Source organism: Pseudophryne corroboree, chromosome 3, assembly GCF_028390025.1.
Source record: "Pseudophryne corroboree isolate aPseCor3 chromosome 3, aPseCor3.hap2, whole genome shotgun sequence".
In the NCBI taxonomy this organism is placed as follows: Eukaryota; Metazoa; Chordata; class Amphibia; order Anura; family Myobatrachidae; genus Pseudophryne; species Pseudophryne corroboree.
In genome coordinates, this window is record NC_086446.1 from 266942383 (window position 1) to 266960850 (window position 18468).

General features: G+C 44.9%; 1 protein-coding gene across 2 annotated transcripts in view; it reads right to left on the reverse strand.

The window, feature by feature from the left end:
* PMEPA1 (prostate transmembrane protein, androgen induced 1) overlaps window positions 1–18468 on the reverse strand; it is an 89097-nt gene that overhangs the window by 15773 nt on the left and 54856 nt on the right. Inside the window, exon 1 of one of the 2 annotated variants that reach the window (XM_063959055.1) lies at window positions 5724–5817. The exons of the other annotated variant lie outside the window; for it this stretch is intronic. The gene's annotated coding sequence lies outside the window, so the exon portion shown is untranslated. Of the gene's footprint in view, window positions 1–5723; window positions 5818–18468 lie in introns of those variants that run through there. 2 annotated transcript variants of the gene reach the window in all.

Genomic DNA, 18468 nt, shown 5'->3' on the forward strand with positions numbered 1-18468 from the left:
ACCACAAATAGGCTCGAGTAGAACCCCTTCCCCCGTTGTGACAGTGGAACTGGAACAATGACCTTCTGTTGGCACAATTTTTGTATCGCTGCCAACACCAGCTGGTAACGGGGAAACGAAGAACCGGTGAGGGGGCACCTCCCGAAACTCCAGCTTGTATCCCTAAGATACAATCTCTAGGACCCAAGGATCGAGGCCTGAATGAACCCAGACCTGACTGAAGACTCGGAGACGGCCCCCCACCGGTCCGGACTCCCCCAAGGAAGCCCCAACGTCATGCGGTGGACTTGGTAGAGGCAGGGGAGGACTTTTGGTCCTGGGCGCCTGACACGGCAGGCGACTTCCTACCCCTTCCTTTACCCTTTGAAGCGAGGAAGGACGAACCCTTTCCACGCCTGTATTTATTAGGCCGAAAGGACTGCATCTGCTGATGTGGTGCCTTTTTGTGCTGTGTGGGAACATAGGGAAGAAAAGAGGACTTACCCGCCGTTGCGGTAGAGACCAGGTCCGTCAAGCCGTCCCCAAACAAGACATTACCTTTGAAGGGTAAAGCTTCCATAGCTCTCTTGGAGTCGGCATCAGCATTTCATTGATGTATCCACAACACCCTCCTTGCCGAAACTGACATGGCATTGGCTCTTGATCCCAAGAGACAAACGTCCCTCGCCGCATCCTTCAGGTAATCTGCAGCGTCCTTGATATAACCAAGAGTCAGAAGAACATTATCTTTATCAAGGGTATCCATGACAGTAGCTAAATTCTCGGCCCATTTAGCAATAGCACTACTCACCCACACCGACACCACTGCAGGTCTGAGCAATGCGCCTGTATTAGCGAAAATGGACTTCAGAGACGTCTCCAGCTTGCGATCCGCCGGATCCTTGAGAGCTGCCGTGTCCGGAGACGGAAGCACTACCTTCTTAGACAAACGAGATAGAGCTTTGTCAACATTTGGAGACAACTCCCATTTTTCCCTATCATCAGAGGGGAAAGGATACGCTATGTAAATCCTCTTGGGAATCTGTCACCTCTTATCCGGCGACTCCAAAGCCTTTTCACAAAGAGTATTCATTTCATGAGAGAGGGGAAATTTCACTTCAGGTTTTTTCCCTTTGAATAAACAAATCCTTGTTTCCTGCACCGCAGGTTCATCAGAAATGTGTAAAACATCCTTTATAGCCACAATCATGTACTGAATACTCTTCACTAAACGCGGATGCAAAGCCGCCTCAGAAAAATCGACCTCAGAGTCAGAGTCCGAGTCGGTATCAGTATCTGCCACTTGAGTAAACGGCCGCTTCTGCGAGCCCGATGGGGTCTGTACCTGAGATAAAGCCTCCTCTATGGACTTCTTCCACACCTGCGTCTGTGACTCAGACTTATCTAACCTCTTTGATAACGAAGCTACATTCGTATTGATTGTAGTTAACAACGTGAGTAAATCAGGTGTCGGCTGTGCCGACAGACACAAATCCAGACCCACAACTTCACCCCCCACAACCTCCTCCGGTGAATCACATTCAGCCTCAGACATGTCGACACGTTCGATCGACACATCGACACACACTCAATGTCTCAGCTAGGGGACAGGCCTACAGTGAAGCACCAGAGATAGACCCAGAGGGAGTATGCCAGCTCACACCCCAGCGCCTATATATCCCTATAGGGGAAATATATGACCAGCGCTGCTTAGCAACTAAATAATGCACCACACTGCGCCCCCCCCCCCCCCCTGAGAAATCTCCCCGTTACTTGCGGGGAGTGATGGAGGTCCGGCCCAGCGTCTCCTTTCAGCTGCGTGGGCTTCAGCGCGTCCAATTTGAAAATGCCGGCGGGGGCCGAGGAACGGTGCCGAGGCACAGACAGTGCTTCTGCCGGCTACCCTGACCCCAGTGACCTGCTGCCCAGGGCGCCCCTCCCCAGCGCCCTGCACCCTGTGAGTGCCGTCAGTGACGTGTGTGGGAGCATGGAGCGCAGCGTCACCGCTGCACTGTACCTGGTCACCGAAGTCTTCTGCCATCCTGAAGTCTTCTGATCTTCTCATACTCACAGACTTCTTTCTCCTGGCTTCTGTGAGGGGGTGACGGCGTGGCTCCGGGAACAAAGCAGCTAGGCGCACCAAGTGATCGAATCCTCTGGAGCTAATGGTGTCCAGTAGCCGAGAAGCAGAGCCCTTAAACTAAGAAGAAGTAGGTCTGCTTCTCTCCCCTCACTCCCACGCTGCAGGGAGCCTGTAGCCAGCAGGTCTCCCTGAAAATAAAAAACCTAACAAAAGTCTTTTCCAGAGAAACTCAGTAGAGCTCCCCTGTGAGTGTCCAGTCAGTCCTGGGCACAAAGTCTAACTGAGGTCTGGAGGAGGGGCATAGAGGGAGGAGCCAGTTCACACCCAGTCTTAAGTCTTTTCAGTGTGCCCAAGCTCCTGCGGATCCCGTCTATACCCCATGGTCCTTCTGGAGTCCCCAGCATCCTCTAGGACGTAAGAGAAATATCCATTTCAAGTAGTCTAAAGTTGCACCTTTCTAGCAATATCTGATCTTTTCTCTGTTCTATATTTAAGAACTGATGGATAGATTGCTAGCTATCTGGTGCAAAATATAATATTGCTATATTGATTTAATTGATGCATTTGGCAACTTCCCCTTATTTTGATCCTGGCATTGTATTACTGTGAAACACACTTCTTGAAATATGCACAGAGTGAGACAGTCTATTCACAAATTATTCATAGGACTCCTTAATGTTATACAGTGTGCATGACAAAAATCACACTGGCTGTCTTGTGTAAATAGGGCACATACTGATACTAGCCACACAAAACAGTCCTTCTGATGGAGACAGGCCCGTCATAACTCCCACTGACCACTATTATCACAGTAGCCAAAATATCCACTTGTATTATGAGTCCAATGATTGCAGTGGTCACTACACGATTATCATTTATGTATTAAATACGGACAAATTATGTCGCACTGTACATTGAGAGGAACGCAATATAAATAAGTAACATTCAACAACATAAAACAAAAGATAAAAATGACCTTGCCCAATTGATACATAAGGTAGCGGAATAACAAACCTAGCTAGTGGTGGGGAAAGCGTCCGTGGCTAACCTAAAGCAGAAGCATGGCCTGCCACCAATATTAAAGCAAGGGGGATTTCTGGGCTGCTAATTATGGGGAGGAGACATGGGAGATGACCCGCTCTTCTTTAGGTTTTAGAGGAGCAGTTCACTTTTGTGCTGAATAAGCATCCTTATGGCTATCTGCTAGTTCGGAGTACATACAGTATGTGGCCAGTATATTTGTTTGGTATTGTTTTCCCTACTGGACACAGACTACTAACCACCTTGCATTGAGCCACCTGTGAAGTGGTCACTCTTTGAACCACCATATAAATAATCAGACAGAGCAGCCTTCCCTTGCATGGTGGCCCCTAGCTGGTAATACTTTCAGGCTGTTCAAGAACAAGTTTTTATGGAAATATTAAAGAGGACCGTTACGGCGACAGTGGGGGGTAAACTATTTCTGAAATACTCTGTTGCTGCGAGAATTCAAGAGTATTAGGGATCTACCTTGGAAGTTGTTGATCCTCCTTTGAGCAGATTATGTCTGCCCCGGCTCACTAATGGCCATGCCACACTGCACATCTAATCAGGTGCTGCCTAAAGCTATCGGCATTACAGACAGCCATTCATTAATGGTGAAGCAGACAAATAGATGGTCAGACAAATACAGAGCCGCTTAATAAAATATGCCATCTCATGCTGCCCTTAGCCCTGCGGCAGGATAGTGTAAACACTGGCATCTTGATACTCACTGAAGCATGGGGATCAGAGTTTGAAATGTATAAAAATCTAATCTTGTTAGTTGCGGCTGTCTGTGTGGGGAGACGCATGGAATTCATTGGGATTCTACTCAGCCTGCTCCTTCCACTGACTTTCAGCTCCTGTCATTACACTTATCTATGCCTCTAAAAGATTTAGGCTAGCACTTTCCTGTATTCCAGTCCCTAACTTCTACCCCACACCAGAATAAAAGCGGACTTGGAAGTACAAAAGAGAAGATGTAGAAATCCATGCTACACGCACACAATTTTCAACAATCTATTTTTATGTAAGGCATTCATTAGAGATTAGAATGTTATGTACAACAATAATAATGTATGTTGCATTTGCTATAGAGATTTGTAATTTGTAAAACATAAAATTTCTACATTACCATAATTTGTAGACTTTCAATATATTTATGATTCCGGTTAAACACTAATAGCTTCTTGGAAAATAATGTTTGGGCAAAAAAATAAGTACAATGCTATGTTATACTGAATCCGAAATAACGCAGACAAGGCCTAAATGAAAGGCTAGAGAAGGAATATACTGCCTCTGCAAAGTACATAGCAGGATTTTATTGTCCAAAGGAAACAATTAGAATGAATCAGAATAAAATGATTGTTAAAAACTTGGTTCATTTACTGTGTTTTAGTTTCAGCACAGGATTGAATTGTGACTACTGAGTCACTCACGTGCGAGCCCAACTAGAAGAGGCGAGTTCAGAGTGTTCCAAGACACAGATGTATTTTTATTCACCGGTAACCCAAGTTGAAGTGTGACTCCACCAGCCAGGCACGGGCAGGCCCAAGTCAGATCCAGACAAACGGGAGAGGAGATTTATTTGCATAATGTCTAGACCGTAGTAACAGCTGCTGCCTGTAGAATAAATACCAGCTCTCAGCACACAGGCACCTGTAGACTATGCCTGCCAGGTGAGAAACAGCAAAATACCAAATACAACTTTTTCTGTTGCCAAAATCAAATGTCACCGGCCTCTGTGACACCCAAGGTGGTAATAGGCATGTTTATTTTATTTACTTTTTTTTTTTTTTTTAACTAGGTCTTACTACTTAAAAAAAAAAACCACAACACCACACATACGGGGGAAATAGCATGGGAAGAAACAAATTATTTAGAAAACCTAAAAATTAGCACTTTCTAGTTCAGGAAAAAAACAAAATATGAAAAAAACATGTATTACAGAGTTAAAACTCAGAATCTGCTCACTTCTATTAATGACATCTTTAAGAGCCAAAAATAACTACCTTCCTCTACAAAAGTGCAATATATGTGACAGTACAGTATATAATAAATATAAGCTGACCTGATATTAAGCATCTTGGGCTAACATTTAACTAAGCTTCCCCATTAGAACACTAAACTGTCTATTCCGTGGGTAACAATAATGAAAACAGATACAGGATTGCCAGTGAAACCCTAAGCAGGTGTTTGCTTTGCTGAAGAAGATATACACAGGGCTGCATATAATCCACTGAACAGACTTTGTAGAGAAAAATCACCTGACATGTAAAGCAATTAGTCGCTGAAGTAAATAACAAAATATAAAGAAAACAGTGTTCATTGCATCTTTTACATTCAAAACATTTATTTATGTAAAGTGAGGGGTGTGGGAATTAGCACATAGAGAGATAACAAATAATGGGGAAAAAAAGTACATGTTTCTTTAATGCGGTACAAAGAAAATCTATCAAGAAACATCATCCTAGCAGTCGCAGCAGTTAGCAGGACAGGATTGCTATGGCATACATAGGTAAGACGGCAGACTGAGTCAGATATTTATGTAGTTGCAGGTTTCCATAACTACACACTCCCAGACAATACATGTATAACCAGGAGGCCGTGCTCTCAGTCTTTCCTTTTTTGCACAACTGACCTGTGTTCACCTCAAGGATTCCTACAGTCTGATTACACAGATGAAGTGCCAGACATGAGGAACAGAGCACTGCCCTTCACCTGTCCTTGTAAGGCAGTTCCAGCCATCCAGGAGGTAAGAGGTTAAATGCTGCTACACAACATTCTTTTATGTCTGGCTCTCCGCCTTAACCAGACAATATAAGATTAATGATCAACAAGAAGGAAATACAAAGAGGATATCTTTAACAGGCACAGTCCGGATGTGGAGCTGTTTATCTGCATTAAAATAGTTGCCAACTGTCTCTTATTTCTAGGGACAATCCAATGTTCTATAAATATGGCCCTAGAAAAGTCCTTATTTTTTCACTACTGATCAACTGCACAGTACAATCCCTCTGATGCCTATTCTTAAACTGGACACACACAAGCCCACGCTGCTCTTTGGCACTCAGCACAGTTCCTTTTTTTGCACAAACAGGGGCTTATTCAGAGTCGTACGCAACACGGCCTCATTGCAAGCTCTAAAATAGCTGAGGATTTCCACCTATGCTTAGATTGTAAGCTCCTTGGAGCAGGGCCCTCTTCTCTTGCACTTCAATTACAGCTCTCTCCTACTCAGTGACTGTCTATACCTGTATTTACTCTTGCTTGTGACTGTTCATCTATTCCAACAGCTGCCTACCCCTAGTAGTGTGCCGATTACTCCTTAGCTTCCTTACATCTCAGCTGTGGTGGGTACTGAGAACTGCGGTGCTAATTGTTACCTGTGCTCGGTTTTAGTTTTTCTGTAGTGTTAAGTTCCCTGCATCGTTCTAATGTGTGTCGTATGTTCGATGCTGCAAAACACTTCTGGCGCCTTCTAAATAAAATGTAATAATAATAATAATAATAATAATAATAATAATAATGTCAGCTGGATTGGCACTGCTCCTAAAGATCTGATCGTGAAACCAGATGTCATCAGTATTAGCACACATTTGTACCATGAATGTCCTTGGTGTAAAATAGTCTGAAAACGTCAGATCTTTGCCTATGCTTAACTGACTAACCCCACAATTCCTCAACATGCTCACAGTAATCTTATCCTACTGGCCATCCTATTATGGTGCTTTCAGACATGTGACTCAGGAATTTGGCGGGTCTAGCAAGTCGGCAAATTCACGGGTCTCAGCTCCATGACCCTGGTTGGGAGCAGGGTGTGTGCCCGGATTGTTTACTTTCACACTTGCAGAAATCCCAGGTTGATACATAGTCACATACAAAAACCTGGGATATAGAGATCTGGATGACTTCCATGCGACACTGAATAGCCTGCAGATCCCTAGAGAGGGGTATGTTCACCTCAGCTAAGGCATGTACAGTGCGAAAAGTTGCAGATGCGATCGCTTTGTGTACGACTCTGAATCAGACTGGGGCTAGACCAGCTGAGATCTGGCTGTTTGCCGCCCCCCATTCCCAATCCTAGCTGCTAGATCACTTCTTGCCTATACGTGCAGTGAAAAGATGGAACCCAGACAGAGTGACTGTGCTCAGCAACTGTTTTTTATGAACATACACAGGTGGATTTTGATAACTGGGGTTGTTTGCCGAGCACAAACGCTGAAATAGCACGTCACATTCCCAATACGGGCTAAGACACCATAGCATTTGACCAGTTCTATTCTATAGTCTTTTGACGTTAATGAGACCATTAGTATTTAAGATGACTAACTGCTAAATGATAAATAAGAGCTCATTTCTTTTATTTTGCTTAGAATTTCTAAATATTTTAGAAAACATACATGGCTTTTGAAATAAGTTATTTTTCAGCATATCATTTTCTTCAAAAACCATCAACATGTACAATTAACCCATTAATAAGATCCCCTTTTAAGCAGATCTGTTTGTAATGAACCTTGATATCTGAAGTGGCTGCAGACTTTACGCAGCACATGAAAGCTCTATGACCTCAATTAGACTCTATATAGCAGGTACGGTCTCCTGGGAATCAGCAATCAGACAACAAGCCAGGAGTTCAGTCAATTTAAATTATGATGACAAATCTCTGGACCCCAAGTGGACTATGGCTGCGCAGGTCTCGGCATCTGCTTTAACTATTCCGATATCCCCTATATTATCTCACCTTGAGATAGTACAGGTAGACGTATATATTTTTATTTCACTAAAGTATACCTGTTCATAATGTAGACATTAGCAGCTATCAGACACCTGGTCAGATACTGTAACAATGTATAGGTGGCAACTGAGCCAGATCAAGAATAATGACCCTCGTGCAATAGAGAAGATTGAAGAGATTGTCAGTAGCTCCTATTGACATCTGCGTTAGGGAGATGTACGAAGCCTTGGAAAGTGATAAAGAGGAGAGAGATGAAGTACCAGCCAATTATCTCCTCATTGCCATGTCACAGGCTGTGTTTGAAAAAGGACAGGCAGGACCCGATTGGCTTGTACTTTATCTCTCTCGGCTTAGTACATAGGGGGATATGTATTATAGTGGCATGGATCATGCCGCTATAACAATTCCTGATTCGCCTTATTACCGATGCGAAGCAGGATGCTAAACTGACATGATGTAAGGACATCTCGTCTGCTGAAGTGGCGGAGGGAAAATTCCCCTCCCCTGCAAATCCCCGCCTAAGACTACATCGCATCAGTATAGTGCCGATGTGCTGTGTCTCCCTGCCAGCTCCAGTCCGCATGTGCGAGATCGCTACTATGGCAAGATCTTACATGCAGCCTGGAGCCGGCACCTGCCACAGCCAGGAACAGCTCTCGCCACCTGCTGTGGCGATAGGGCATCGATACCTGCAGCTGTCGAAATAGATAGCTGGTGTCGGAACAGTCATGTCACTGACCTTTCTTACATTGCCCTGCATATCAGCCTGCTATCTTAAACATAGCAACGCCGATAATGATGGCTCGCGCTGGTCACTGGGCACATACCGCCGCATTAATACATAACGTGCGCTGATATCGCTTCAAGAGGTGAAGAGGGAAGAGTGATAGCGCTGGTATCATACATTTACCCCTTTGTCTCCGTCCACTTTCTCTCTCTCCAAGGCTTAATACCTCTAGAGCAGGGGTTCTCAAACGCGGTCCTCAGGACCCCACACAGTGCATGTTTTGCAGATAACCCAGCAAGCGCACAGGTGTATTAATTACTCACTGACACATTTTAAAAGGTCCACAGGTGGAGCTAATTATTTCACTTCTGATTCTGTGAGGAGACCTGCAAAACATGCACTGTGTGGGGTCCTGAGGACCGAGTTTGAGAACCTGTGGTCTAGAGTATGTCTGCCCCACAGTGTGGTCACCTTCCAACCACACTAACAGGCTGCACGGGAGCTTTAATTGAGCCACCTGCTCAGTCTGAGTGGCTCAATCTCATTCAATTTGGCCACTTGCAAGTTGAGAAGCCGGAACGGCCAGTGCATACATACATTTGTCTGTCCACTAGAATTCTCTGAAAATGTACTTCTCCTTTTATTTGCTGCCAAAAGGCACCTGTGTTTTGCCCACAAAGATACTAATGCATTGTTTTCTCCCAGAGTTTAGTCATACAACTGAACATTCCCAGTGTATGCTTTGAGACATTTATATTTTGAACTCCTGATCTGACACAAGTAGTTCAAACAGTTCAAGGGGAGGAAAGGGGGGTGGTGGGGGTGATTTTTAATTTTTTTTAAAAGAAGGGGAAGGGTGAGACACAAACAGCCCCTTTGTTATCCTTTCTCACCCCAAGAGAGGGAGCTGTGAAATAGTCTGACATGTCGTATGCTCCCTCCCCCCTCCTGTTAGACATCTGATGTTTATTAAGAGTCTGAGGAGAGGAAGATGAGGTGAAATTGGCCTTAGCACCAGCCAGACCAAGTGGGTGACTGCAAGCAGACAGAGTTAACTAGACACTATTGTGACCTGCTCAGCCAGGATTTCATCTAGGACATGGGTCCTATTTTTAGCTGTTTTTTTTTTTTTTTTTTAACCGAAACATGTTGCTGCATAGCCTGCATTGTCAAGTGCATAACAAGGGTTAAAGACTGTGAAAAATACCTACAATTTTCAGAGCTTACAACTCCACTATCACCAGGCAGCCTTTTGATGAACTGAAATAGTATTCAGTATAAAGCAGTATATCCCTTCACTAGGAAGGAACTAGTTCCATAAATGAGGCACAGATCCTCATGAGCCAATAAAAAAGCGGTCTCAAAGGTGCCTCAGTGATGTCATTGACTCTTATCGAACAGACTACTAGTGTTTCAGGAGGACACATTATTACGCACATAAATGGTCAGGAAAAACAAGGTACAAGAATAAAGGAACTCCAGGATCTAATTAGTGCTATAAGGAATAAAAAGGAATAAAATAAACACATAGATATGTAAACCAAGTATATATTATTCTGATAATGATAATATATACATTTATTTAAAAAAAATGAAAATTAAAATGTGCTCCCGCATCTGAACATTTTGGAAAAATCATACAAGTTAGGGGCTGATTTATCAACAAGTTTGATCAGAAGTAACGAGTTTTAAAACTCGGTGAGTATGATAAATGGTGCTCCAGACAATCAGCTCCAATCTGTCATGTGTTTGAAAAATAACAGTTGGGAACTGATTGGCTGGAGCACCATTTATCATACGCAACAAGTTTTTAAACCAGACCCTTATTCTGAAATAGTTACCTTTACTGGCCATAGAGTTTACATTAATATATACCTTGTTTAAGTGTTTTATTGAACGTGCGTAAAAAAAATATATGTAAAACCGAACATCAGGTGTAGTATAGTATAGCCATAAATTAGAATATAAACTACAAAGTAAAGGGCAGTACACACAGGGAGAGATGTGTGCTGAGCGATCTGTCACAGACCGTTCGGCACACATCTCTCCCCCTGCTCAGCACAGCGTGATGTGTGCTGAGCGAGGGGGTGGGGGGATATGGGGTAGGTGCGCTCATCTCACCCAGCAGGTGAACGGGTGAAATGAGCGATGTGCTAGATTGTGCCTGGCTAGCTAGCACCGGCGATAGCGACTCATGGGGCCGTGCATCGCTATCGCTGGGAGGCATACACACGAGAGATCCATGCTTAAAATCTAAGCAATCTAGTCGGATTGCTTAGATTTTAAGGCCCCATACACTAGACAGATAATGCCCGATTTCAGCCCAATTCAGGCATTCGGCCCAATATATTGGGTGAAATCGGACATTTTCGGTGTGCTTTCCCCCCGATCCGATGCGCGTTCCCGTGTGCATCGGATCGGATCCCCCTAGATCCGACATATCACGAGTGCTGCACTCGTCATATGTCGGATCCCGCAGTAAATGTATGGGAAAGTAAAAGATACATTGTATGCAAAAAAAAAAAAAAAACTGCATACGATATATCTAATACTATCCTGCCAACGGGGATGCTGCCGGGAGGTTGGAGGAAATCTTATATGACATGACGGACCGTTATGTCGTGTAAGTGTATGGGGCCCTTTAGAAAGGATGTCTCCGTGTGTACCCCACTTAAGGCTTCATTGATGAAATCTGCTGTTTCTCAGATGTTTCTCAGATGTTTGCACAGCTGTCTAGGTCCAATGCCTTACTACTGCTAATAACCTGAGGCTGTGTGGCCTAACAGCTAACTGTTAACTGACAACAATGCTATCGCAATGGTTTTTTATATCATAAGCAGCTACTTACTGGGGGGTAAACTTATCTAACAAACATCAATGACCATGGTAACTATGCTCTCCAACAAGATAAAGTTGTCACATATACAGAATTTTAAAATGGACCTATGCACAGTAAGGGCAGACATTTTGTGGGCTCTACAAATATTCAAACTATCTCCAATGAATGAAGTGTGTCACTGAACCGATAAACTGCATATTAGCAATGCCCTCAAAATGGATTCCTCCATTTGTATATAGGTCCATTTTAACAACTATATGACACGGTTACTGAAAGGATTTTTTTGCAAACCATCAGTTAGTTTAGCTACCGCTATTGAAATCAACCGCGTGCAATCATATGGCGTCATAAAATTGGAAATTAATTCACTTGAATTAAAAAAAAAAACACTGAAGTAAGAAAACTACCAGCTGTTAGAAATTGTAAAATGAGAGACTTCATGACACAAACATCAGAGAAATAGAAAAGGAGGAAGGGATTGTGAGCTATGCAATCTATATATTTTGGACACAAGTCCAAAGAAACTTAAGCTGGGTACACACTACACGATATATCGTCCGATGTGGCAGATCAGGCCGATATCTCGGGTACATCATTTTATGTGTACCCACTATGTCGCTGCCGGTGCACATCCTCCATTGCCTCTACATGCAGGGCAGATGGAAGACACACATCGCTAGCGAGGGCCAAGCTACCGAATGCAGCATGATGCCCACCACCGCAGCGGCAAGTGTGTGTATGCACATGTGGATGCCGTTTAGTGGCAGCCATGGGGGAAACAACGGAATCACCCCTAAGGGTCTGATTCTGAGGTGGGAGTAAATAAAAAAATAGCAAGTATGTGTGCACTCTGGCAAAACCATGCTGCACTACAAGTATAAAGTGCAAAATAATTATATTTGAGAATGGTGTGTCCAACCTCAAACCTGAATTTCAGTGTAAAAATAAAGCTGCACTGTATTTGTGAGCCACATTGAAAAGCTGCCAGTATTTACCCTGCATGCAAAAAATTTAATGTATTTGCATCCTTGCATTGCAACATGGTTTGTCCAGGTACACAGTTAAAGCATGTCACACCCCTACGGGACATTTTCCTGATTCCGATCTGATCTCACGATTGGTGACTATGACCGGTGATTTGTCGGTGGAATGTCACAAATGCAGTGAGTAAATAAGTCCTCAACTCGTCTAAGCCAATCATTTCTGGCTAACCCTAACAGCCCCCAGGACCTAGCCCCAATACTTACCTTCGGGATGTCGGCTGTCGGTGTTCAGGATTTCAGCGTTGGTCACCTGACAGCCAGCATCCAGCCCACCGGGATGCTGACCACATCCCATCACTCCACATGTGCTCCACAGTGCAGGTCAACAACAGGTATTCAGTGTGGTTTCCTGACCGAGTGCTTTTTCCACCTTTGCTATTAGCCGGCATTTCACATAGGTTTCCTTGGCGCTTGCTGCTTGTTCCTCTTTGTGCCAGATACCTGGGCATAGACACCTTAAGCCAGCTACACATCAAAATGATGTGTAGCTGGATGATCAGCGGCAGACGGGACACTGCATTGGCAAGTACTTGAACACTTGCACAAAGCAGGGGATGACAGGGTTACATTTGGCAGCATGTCCATGTCCTTGCAGCAGGGAAGACCAGAAGACGTCAATTGCGACCGTGGGAGTACACAAATCGGGGATACACACTGTACAATATGTCCGAAAATGAACAATTGGGCAGATATCGATGTAGTGTGTACCTGGCATTGGTCCCCACATCCTGCTGATGGCTCAGGTAATGTTCAGCAGGACATGTCGATTAACCAACTTGCTATGTATATACAGTGTGTGTGTGTGTGTGTGTGTATTATATCTGTCTGTCTGTCTGTCTGTATATATATATATATACACATATACATACACACACATATACGTATGCACACACATACACATATACACACATTTTGGAAGCATGCTCACATGCCATTTTGCAGGTAGAACAAAATAAACATTTTTGCATGCCCTTCAGCTACATATGGCATATATATAGTTTTCAACTACAAAATGTTATGACACACGTGAGCAGACCATAAATGTGAACCTACCACATACCCTATTAAAAAAGCAGGACCATTATGGTTGACCAAATCATGGAATATGGCGTGGGTGTTGCATTCTCATCTTTTTATGAGGTCTAGTGATATTTATGCTGTGCCTCATTGCAAAGAAAAAATAAAACAAAGACAGATATTTGTCAGTGCTTGGATAAATACATTGCTAGAATCCTCAGCAGTTTTGATGATGATGCACATCTGTCGCTCTTTTTCCCTGCACATAAAATAACGATGGATTGATGACTTGTTCTCCAAGTTGAAAATTTACAGCTGTCAGCTCAAGACAAAGGTTACTGAAGAAGAGAGTCATTCACACAGCAGCCCACCACCCAAACTAAGCTAACTGCTGGTGACCCCAGCCCCCAATCTGACCACATTGCACCCTTTGACCATTCCATGCCCTTGGATGAGACTTAACCTCTTCACTGAACGGTCAAAAAGGCCATAAAAAATAACAGAAACACATATTTGTAAATGGTTTACAATACTGTTTTAAAAAATAAGAATTTACTTACCGATAATTCTATTTCTCGGAGTCCGTAGTGGATGCTGGGGTTCCTGAAAGGACCATGGGGAATAGCGGCTCCGCAGGAGACAGGGCACAAAAGTAAAGCTTTTACAGGTCAGGTGGTGTGTACTGGCTCCTCCCCCTATGACCCTCCTCCAGACTCCAGTTAGGTACTGTGCCCGGACGAGCGTACACAATAAGGGAGGATTTTGAATCCCGGGTAAGACTCATACCAGCCACACCAATCACACCGTACAACTTGTGATCTAAACCCAGTTAACAGTATGATAACAGAGGAGCCTCTGAAAGATGGCTTCCTAAACAATAACCCGAATTAGTTAACAATAACTATGTACAAGTATTGCAGATAATCCGCACTTGGGATGGGCGCCCAGCATCCACTACGGACTCCGAGAAATAGAATTATCGGTAAGTAAATTCTTATTTTCTCTATCGTCCTAAGTGGATGCTGGGGTTCCTGAAAGGACCATGGGGATTATACCAAAGCTCCCAAACGGGCGGGAGAGTGCGGATGACTCTGCAGCACCGAATGAGAGAACTCCAGGTCCTCCTTTGCCAGGGTATCAAATTTGTAAAAATTTACAAACGTGTTCTCCCCTGACCACGTAGCTGCTCGGCAGAGTTGTAATGCCGAGACCCCTCGGGCAGCCGCCCAAGATGAGCCCACCTTCCTTGCGGAATGGGCCTTAACAGATTTAGGCTGTGGCAGGCCTGCCACAGAATGTACAAGTTGAATTTTGTTACAAATCCAACGAGCAATCGACTGCTTAGAAGCAGGTGCACCCAACTTGTTGGGTGCATACAGTATAAACAGCGAGTCAGATTTTCTGACTCCAGCCGTCCTTTAAATGTATATTTTTAAGGCTCTGACAACGTCCAACAACTTGGAGTCCTTCAAGTCGTCTGTAGCCGCAGGCACTACAATAGGCTGGTTCAGGTGAAACCCTGATACCACCTTAGGGAGAAAATGCGGACGCGTCCGCAGCTCTGCCCTATGTCGAATGGAAAATTAAATAAGGGCTTTTATAAAACAAAGCCGCCAGTTCAGATACTCTCCCGGCCGAAGCCAGGGCCAGTAACATAGTCACTTTCCATGTGAGATATTTCAAATCCACATTCTTTAGTGGTTCAAACCAATTGGATTTGAGGAAATCTAAAACTACATTTAGATCCCACGGTGCCACCTTAGGCACCACAGGAGGCTGTATATGCAGTACTCCTTTGATAAAAATCTGGACCTCAGGGACTGAGGCCAATTCTTTTTTTGGAAGAATATTGATAGGGCCGAAATTTGAACCTTAATAGATCCCAATTTGAGACCCATAGACAATCCTGATTGCAGGAAATGTAGGAAAACGACCCAGTTGAAATTCCTCCATCGGAGCACTCCGTTGCTCGCACCACGCAACATATTTTCGCCAAATACGGCGATAATGCTTCGCGGTGACTTCCTTCCTTGCCTTTATCAAGGTAGGAATGACTTCTTCTGGAATGCCTTTTCCTTTTAGGATCTGGCATTCAAACGCCATGCCGTCAAACGCAGCCGCGGTAAGTCTTGAAAAAGACAAGGACCCTGCTGAAGCAGGTCCCTTCTCAGAAGTAGAGGCCACGGATCGTCCGTGACCATCTCTTGAAGTTCCGGGTACCAAGTCCTTCTTGGCCAATCCGGAGCCACTAGTCTTACTCCTCTTTGCCGTATAATCCTCAATACCTTTGGTATGAGAGGCAGAGGAGGAAACACATATACGGACTGGTACACCCAAGGTGTTACCAACGCGTCCACAGCTATTGCCTGCGGATCTCTTGACCTGGCGCAATAACTGTCCAGTGTCTTGTTGAGGCGAGACGCCATCATGTCCACCATTGGTTTTACCCAACGGTTTAATAGCATGTGGAAAACTTCTGGATGAAGTACCCACTCTCCCGGGTGAAGGTCGTGTCTGCTGAGGAAGTCTGCTTCCCAGTTGTCCACGCCCGGGATGAATACTGCTGACAGTGCTATCACGTGATTCTCCGCCCAGCGAAGGATCCTGTCAGCTTCTGCCATTCTGTTTCTTGTGCCGCCCTGTCTGTTTACATGGGCGACTGCCGTGATGTTGTCCGACTGGATCAACACCGGTCTTCCTTGAAGCAGAGGTTCCGCCTGGCTTAGAGCATTGTAGATTGCTCTTAGTTCCAGAATGCTTATGTGAAGAGACTTTTTCAGGCTCGACCACACTCCCTGGAAATTTCTTCCCTGTGTGACTGCTCCCCAGCCTCTCAGGCTGGCATCCGTGGTCACCAGGATCCAATCCTGCATGCCGAATCTGCGGCCCTCCAATAGATGAGCCTCCTGCAACCACCACAGAAGGGATACCCTTGTCCTCAGCGACAGGGTTATCCGCAGGTGCATCTGAAGATGCGACCCTGACCATTTGTCCAACAGATCCCTTTGCATGGAATCTGCCGAAAGGGATTGCTTCGTAAGAAGCTACCATTTTTTCCCAGGACTCTTGTGCATTGATGTACAGACACCTTTCCTGGTTTTAGGAGGTTCCTGACCAGGTCAGATAACTCCTTGGCTTTTTCTTCGGGAAGAAAAACCTTTTTCTGAACTGTGTTCAGAATCATCCCCAGGAACAGCAGACGAGTTGTCGGCATTAATTGGGATTTTGGAATATTCAGAATCCATCCGTGCTGCTTTAGCACCTCTTGAGATAGTGCTAAACCCATCTCTAGCTGTTCTCTGGACCTTGTCCTTATTAGGAGATCGTCCAAGTATGGGATAATTAATACGCCTTTTCTTCGAAGAAGAAATATTATCTCGGCCATTACCTTTGTAAAGACCCGAGGTGCCGTGGACAAACCAAACGGCAGCGTCTGAAACTGATAGTGACAGTTTTGTACAACGAACCTGAGGTACCCCTGGTGTGAAGGGTAATTGGAACGTGGAGATACGCATCCTTGATGTCCAAGGATACCATAAAGTCCCCTTCTTCCAGGTTCGCTATCACTGCTCTGAGTGACTCCATCTTGAACTTGAACTTCTTTATGTACAGGTTCAAGGACTTCAGATTTAGAATAGGCCTTACCGAGCCATCCGGCTTCGGTACCACAAAAAGAGTGGAATAATACCCCTTCCCTTGTTGTAGAAGAGGTACCTTGACTATCACCTGCTGAGAATACAGCTTGTGAATGGCTTCCAAAACCGTCTCCCTTTCTGAGGGGGACGTTGGTAAAGCCGACTTCAGGAAACGGCGAGGTGGCTCTGTCTCTAATTTCAACCTGTACCCCTGAGATATTATCTGCAGGATCCAGGGATTTACCTGCGAGTGAGCCCACTGCGCGCTGTAATTTTTGAGACGACCGCCTACCGCCCCCAAGTCCGCTTGCGAAGCCCCAGCGTCATGCTGAGGCTTTTGTAGAAGCCGGGGAGGGCTTCTGTTCCTGGGAAGGAGCTGCCTGTTGCTGTCTCTTCCCTCGTCCTCTGCCTCGTGGCAGATATGAATAGCCCTTTGCTCTCTTATTTTTAAAGGAACGAAAAGGCTGCTGTTGAAAAGTCGGTGCCTTTTTCTGTTGGGGAGTGACTTGAGGTAGAAAGGTGGATTTCCCGGCCGTAGCCGTGGCCACCAAAGCCGATAGACCGACCCCAAATAACTCCTCTACGCATCGCCTGTCCACTGTCGTGTCCATAAAGCTCTTCTGGCCGAAATGGACATAGCACTTACCCGTGATGCCAGTGTGCAGATATCTCTCTGTGCATCACGCATATAAAGAAATGCATCCTTTATTTGTTCTAACGACAGTAAAATATTGTCCCCGTCCAGGGTATCAATATTTTCGATCAGGGACTCTGACCAAACTACCCCAGCACTGCACATCCAGGCAGTCGCAATAGTTGGTCGTAGTATAACACCTGCATGTGTGTATATACCTTTTTGGATATTTTCCATCCTCCTATCTGATGGATCTTTAAGTGCGGCCGTCTCAGGAGAGGGTAACGCCACTTGTTTTGATAAGCGTGTTAGCGCTTTGTCCACCCTAGGAGGTGTTTCCCAGCGCTCCCTAACCTCTGGCGGGAAAGGGTATAAAGCCAATAACTTCTTTGAAATTAGCAGTTTTTTATCGGGGCACCCCACGCTTCATCACACACGTCATTTAATTCTTCTGATTCGGTAAAAACTACTGGTAGTTTTTTCACACCCCACATAATACCCTGTTTAGTGGTACCTGTAGTATCAGCTAAATGTAACATCTCCTTTATTGCCAAAATCATATAACGTGTGGCCCTACTGGAAAATACGGTTGATTCGTCACCATTACCACCGGAATCAGTGCCTGTGTCTGGGTCTGTGTCGACCGACTGAGGCAAGGGGCGTTTTACAGCCCCCTGACGGTGTTTGAGGCGCCTGGACAGGCACTAATTGAGTGTCCGGCCGCCTCATGTCGGCAAACGACTGCTTAAGCGA